Source organism: Gavia stellata, chromosome 13 (genome assembly GCF_030936135.1).
Source record: "Gavia stellata isolate bGavSte3 chromosome 13, bGavSte3.hap2, whole genome shotgun sequence".
In the NCBI taxonomy this organism is placed as follows: domain Eukaryota; kingdom Metazoa; phylum Chordata; class Aves; order Gaviiformes; family Gaviidae; genus Gavia; species Gavia stellata.
In genome coordinates this window covers 21,494,186-21,500,870 of record NC_082606.1, presented here as the reverse complement: position 1 = coordinate 21,500,870, position 6,685 = coordinate 21,494,186, and positions in this window count along the sequence as shown.

Sequence of the window (6,685 nt, the reverse complement as noted above, 5' to 3'; positions counted from 1 at the left end):
GCCGAATCTGCGTGACTCAAGCACTGCGGGTTCCATGGGCAGGTAGAGGCAATATTTACATTTCCAACAGAGAAACTGAGGCACGGAGAAAATATTTGTCTTCCTTTATGTCTTCAGGTATGAAAATGCATTCACATATCTCCTCTGCTTCCCAACCTGGTTCCCTCATCCCCCTGGATGAGACCCCAGGAGAGGGTTTTGCTTTTCCCTCTGAAAATGGGTGTTTCAAGACAGTCCCAGACCCCTGGGGGCTTTGGGTTTCTTCCAGCGTTGAACAGGAACAAATTTCTGACCTGACAGCCCATCAGGAAGCAGACGTGTCACCTTTTGGCCAACCCCAAGAGGCAATGCCAACATCCCAGAGAAAAGAAACTTTGGCAGCCAGACAAAGCGCAAATTGAAAGAACGGAAAAAGCAGGTTGGTGCAATCCCAGTGCAAACCCGTCCTGCCTGCCTTCGCGCATCTTAGTGGGCAGAGACTGATTTTATCAGACATCAGAGAATCCACACCGAAGCTTTCGACCCCAGACCCGGGGGATGCCCAGCATCCCTGCTAAGGACATCACTCGATTTCTACTGATGTCCAATGAGGAAAACAAGATGAGAATTTAAATTTAAAAGAAGTGAGGGGGCTGCCCGCTGCAGGTACCAGGAGGACGGGTCCCTCCCGACGCAGTTTCGCCATGCGCAGGGCTGCTGGCCACGAGCTACGCGCTGCTCTGGGCTGTACGGGCCCGGGCTGCTAATGGCTTTAAGCGGCTGCTAATTGATCCGTGCAGTCACTGTAATTACGGATCTGGATATGGTGGTAAAACACTGGCAGCGCATTAACTGCTGCAGGAGAGAAATCCAAATGATGGGTTAATTGATCTTCGGGCAGGCAGCACTGAAAGCCCCGCACGGCCCCGTCCCCCATCGCTGAGGATTTTCCATTGCGCCTAGAGAAACGCCGAGGTTTTCTGTGGAAACGTGCTGATTTCAGGAACATTTGATGGGAGGGAGGGTGGCTGCTTTGCTCTTTCCATCCATTTCTTTGCATTTTGCCTTCAAACCCAGGCTGAGCCATTGCACGGCTCCCTGACTTTGCCCATGCTGCACCGCACCGCCACGGCAGCCCCGAATAAAAAGGTGCCCAACGGAAAGTGCTGGGTATCTTTGCAATTAATTAGACTTAATGACAACCTCCAGCAGCATCAGTGCCTGCAGCCAAGTGTTGCAGGGTATTGTACAAGCCACTACGAAGAGCTGCGTCATGCGTGCAACAGGGACCCGCTCCGGTCCTTCTTCCTAGTGCAACTCACTTAATTATCCTAATTACAACACGTGTTGGTAGGTACTTCTCATGGTGAGGGGCTGTGTGGGGCCGAGGGAGAGCGGGCTCAGCCCCCAGCTCCTGCCCACGGCCACGGGCTCCCAGCGAGAGACGGAGAGAGGATGGAGAGGGGAACAAGCAGGGGAAGGAGAGAGAGTTTGGTCCGGGGACAGCGCTGGGAGGTGACGAGGTGCTGGGAGGTGACACTGTTTCTCAATAACCTCCTAACCTTCATTAATACTGCTGTCACAGCGCGGATGCGCTGCGTTAATTAAAATGACAGGTACATGGCAGACCAGGGAGGGGAGATGCAATAACTCCATTTTTTCTCCATACTTGCACCTCCTCGGGCTTCATCCTCGAGGAGCGGGGCAGGGGGTGCAGGGGAGCCGGGTCCTGCCGGGACTGGGGGCTCTGAGCAGCCGAAGGTCCCCGACCTGCTGCCTCCGGTCAGGGACCTGGTGCCGAAAGCGAGAAGGATGCTCGGGGCTCCGCAGCTGCTGATGCGCTCCAGACCCCATGCTGCTGCTACGGCAAAGCCTCTGCGGCCACGAGGGTCCACGTGCCACATCCACACAGGGACATGCCGAGGGCGGGGAGGCCCCTGGGGCCAGGAAAAGCATCCAGCAAAGAGACGAACCCTTCTCTCCCACAATTAGCAGCCGCAAGCAACAGACAGGTACCGACCGACGGCAAATCAAGGGTTTTGCTAAAATGCCTCATCTGCAGAGGCTGTTCCTCCCCCTTCCCCACACCTCTCCCTCCGTCCAACAGCATTCCCAAAAGACTAAACACCTTTGGTTTCCATGGCAGCCTGATTTTCAATGAGCATCCTTCAAGTCCTAACCGGAAAGAAAGTGTTTCATTAATGCATGCAGGACACACTGGCATCTCCCCGGGGCGACAGCATCCTTCCCCCCAAAACTAGCACCTTCTGCCCACGTTTTTTTTATTTTAGCGGATTGATGGGAGCCAGCAGCCTTCACTCCCTCCGGAGCCGCGCGAGGGGGCTGGCCTGGCGCTGCTGCTTGATCCTGGGGATGGAGTTTGCTCATGGCCGGGAGAGGGAATTGGGCTGCTGTTTTTTGGAGGAGTTTAAATAAATAAAGTGCTGTTGAGCATCAGGAGGAGGAACGCGGAGGCTTCGCTCCGGAGCAGCTGCCTCCCCTCCAGCCCATCGGCCAGGGGACAGTGACACCTCCCCGGCTGTCCCCTCCCGAGCTCTCCTGGATACAAATCACCTTGTTTTATTTTGCCTGTCACCGTCCGGGCTCTGCTTCTCATCTCCCTTTTATCACAAGCCCAGCAGTTTGCACCCTCACGGTTTGCCCGTTTCTTTCGGGTTTAACCCCATTTAGTGGCTCTGCCGGGCAGAGGGTGCCCAGAGCTGGGAAACGGGAAACTAATGAACCCACAGATTTGAAGCACGGCACTTCAGTCCTGCAGGATTTCATCAGAAAGTGCCCGTCTATGAGTCAAAGGACGTTCCCCACCAACCCGGGGTGTCCAGGGCAGGGCAGAGCGTTACGTGTTTGCTATGTGATGTCCAAATAAAGCAACCATTAAGCAAAAGCAGGGAAATTTTTTTGCAGAGGATGCCCAGGGGAGGATAAGGAGGACACACTGATGCAGAGCAACGCAGCGCTTCGCGAGCCTGGGACCCTTCAAAGATTTTTTAAAAGACTCCAGGTCACGGCACAGCCTTGGCCCTGGCTTTTCCCAGCCCGGGGGATAATTGCCGTCCAGCCGTGACGTACCCTTTCGCTGACCCCGCGGGAGTCCCAGCCGCCCTCCAGAATTTGGCAAGGACAGATATATGGCTGGAACTCAGGGGGCTCCTAAAAGCAGGTCACGCCGAAACAATAAAGCTTTGTCGGAGGCAAAGAGGGAACGAAGCCGCAGTCAGCCCTGAACGCTGCCGCGGGATTTACTGCCCGCAGATGGGCCAGCGGTTGCATGATGGACTGAGCATCGCCTCGGGGCAACCCGGAGAACGGGGAGCCGGAAAAGTCTCCCCACAACTGGGACACTTGGTTTGGTTTTCTGTTTGCACGTGCAGCAACATCTTTAGCTGCAGCAGAGGCTCCTCTCCGGAGACCAGGATTTGGGAGGTTTCAGGTGGGGAAGGAATGGGGCCAACACTTGGTTGAGGTTCCCTGCCTGGACTCGGAGGAGCTCGGACAGAGATGAGCTGAGCCCCAGAGCAGGGTTTGGCCCCCAGGGAGGTTTGCTCTCCCTCGCCACATCACCCAACCGTGGGGTGAGCCTGACCGGGTGGATCCAAGTGTCTCAAAGGGACCTGGACCTCAGTCTTCCATCGCCGAAAGGGAAGAGGGGCGCTGCCATGCCAGAAGCACATATTTATCAGGCGTATTTATCCCAGAGGTTAGGAAGGTGTCACAGGGACACGATAAAGAGCTTGTCCATGCACCAAGGGGTGGGTCAAAGAGCATCAAAGGTAAATGCAGATAAAGATGCCGCATAGGATACAGCTGAGATAAAAGATACTTTTTAGAAGATCACCTAATGTAAGTTAATTTTAGCGTATAATGACTGCCTGCCTTAGCGGCTTAGAGGACACACAATTCTCCATTAAGACTCACTTTTAACTCTTCAAGCACCAAAAAAAACCCAACACATTTTCACTTGCCCAGTGCCAATAATGCCATCGGCACTGCATGTGGCTTTTTAATAGAGAAAAGTACATTTTCCTAATCCTTCTGCAAAACTGGTGCAGTTTTCATAGCCTCGTTCCCCAGCCTGGCCGCATTTCTGCAGCACGGGGCAGCCCACGAGCGCTTGTAGCAAAGCCTCCAGCCCTTGCACCAGGCAGCTCTCTGCCAGGAGAGAAAAGCCATTAGAGCTCCCAAGAGCAGAAACACATTGGAAGCCGGTAACATCATTAAATGAATATTCATAAATTATTTTGCTACATAAACAATATTAATATCACACCTTCCACCTTCAAAAGCTCATCACAGTCATGGATTCATTAAGATCCCAGACTTCCAGAAAAGAGCGCTCGCAGACTTTCGGTTACATTTAAACTCAGCAACTTTATTGAACACTAGCAATATATTTATTTTAATAGAGTACAAAGCCTGGATTTGGCCACCCTAAAACACCACTTGGAGTGCCGAATCTCGGAATAACCCGATCAAACAAAGCTAATGTGTGCAATATATCTTGGGTGAGTAATATACAGCCACATTTCCTGCTCCATTTACCCAGTTTTAACTACACCTGACCTACTCTTATCCTAATAGAAAACGGCTGCTCTTCTCATTGCCCGTCCTCCACACATGTTTTTCTGATAATGGCCAAACCTAAATCACTTCCCTTTCTCCTAAGTGCTGGGCACCAGCTGTCTTGTGACATTTAACTACAACAAGTCCTTTTGCAGGACCTCCAGGTTAGTTCCGGGGGCTCTGGACCTCCGTCCCTGTGTCCTGTCTCCATCCTGCATCTGGGCGTGGGATCTAAGGCATGAGGCCAAGTGCCGGGTCCTGCACTTGGGTCACAACAACCCCATGGAACGCTACAGGCTTGGGGACGAGTGGCTGGAAAGGTGCCCCGCAGAAAAGGACCTGGGGGTGTTGGTCGACAGCGGCTGGATATGACCCGGCAGTGTGCCCAGGTGGCCAAGAAGGCCAACGGCATCCTGGCCTCTGTCAGAAACAGTGTGGGCAGCAGGAGCAGGGAGGCGATTGTGCCCCTGTACTCGGCGCTGGTGAGGCCGCACCTCGAATGCTGTGTTCAGTTTTGGGCCCCTCACTACAAGAAGGACGTTGAGGTGCTGGAGCGTGTCCAGAGAAGGGCGACGGAGCTGGTGAGGGGTCTGGAGCACAAGTCTGATGAGGAGCGGCTGAGGGAGCTGGGGGTGTTCAGTCTGGAGAAGAGGAGGCTGAGGGGAGACCTCATCGCTCTCTACAACTGCCTGAAAGGGGGTTGTGGTGAGGGGGGTGTTGGTCTCTTCTCCAGAGTGACGAGTGACAGGACAAGAGGACATGGCCTCAAGTTGTGCCAGGAGAGGTTTAGATTGGAGATTAGGAAAAACGTCACCGAAAGGGCTGTCAGACACTGGAACAGGCTGCCCAGGGAGGCGGCCGAGTCACCATCCCTGGAGGTATTTAAAAGACGTGGGGATGTGGTGCTCAGGGACATGGTTTAGTGGTGGACTTAGCAGGGTTAGGTTAATGTTGGACTCTTAATGACCTTAAAGTTCTTTTCCAACCTAAATGATTCTATGATTCTATGATCCCAGCCCCACGGGATTTCCCTGCTTGGCCTCACCCGGGAGGTACATGGAGGAAAACCTGGGAAATGCTCCAGTTCCTGCTGCCGCTGGCTTTGCAAGCCAACATCTCGCTCCACTAGCGAGGATGATGCTCGCGAGCATGCACGATGCATCGGCTCGCACCGGGGTGAGAGGTTCCCCCAGACCTGTGAGCATCACCTTGCAGAGCAGGTTCAGTTTTAGCAGGGAAAAAATCTGCTTCCAACAGTGGTTTTCTCCCCACGGAGCTTAGCTCGTAGTGATCCATCGAGGTGGATTTAAAGCTTCCTGAGCAGCATGCTTAAATGGCCAATTTGACCAGAAAATGTGCTTGATTCACAAGCGCTGGCTGTGTTTCTCCAGCGCTGAGAAATCACAGCTATATTTCATTATTGTTACTAATTGCTATAAAGTATTATGGGGAGGCAATGGTACAGGGCGGAAAGAAATATATACCATTTGCAGTATATTGACCCTGGAGAAAATTTCCCAAGCTTGCTTAGGGCTGCAGAAATTGGTGCTTGGTGCAAATAAATGAGCAAAAGCATTTTCTGAAGGAATTAGCGCATGGCACAAGCAAATTGCAGCAATTGTCTCTCTCCTTTCTAAGTGCTGAATTGCCTCTATAATTCCCCATCATTTAGCTGCATAAATCTTGCACAAATAAACCGGCAATTTGCATATGCACAGAAAAGAAATTATAGAAACGCGAGGAAAGAAGTTATATTTTGCCTTCTTGAGCTGGAAATAAATATGCATTGCTTACTGCCTAAGCTGTGTTTGGCCCAGCTCGGAAACAAAAATTTAGGAAACCCTTTAATTTTCAATAATAAATACATATCAGAGGATGAAAAAAAAATAATTTGTGGCATATGGAAGCCCATAGTTTCTGGGTTGTTGCATTATGACGTGCGACGGCTGCGGCGGCAGAGTCGTACGTGCACACAGAGGATGCAGCGTTACGGGCGATGCTGATGCCCTTCGTGACCGTGGCCAAGGGACGCAGCTCACCAGTGCAGCCCCACGGCTGATGGGAAGAGCGATGCTGTGGGCATGAGCGCAGATGCCTCCGGTGCGGTTTGATCCAGCCCTTACTG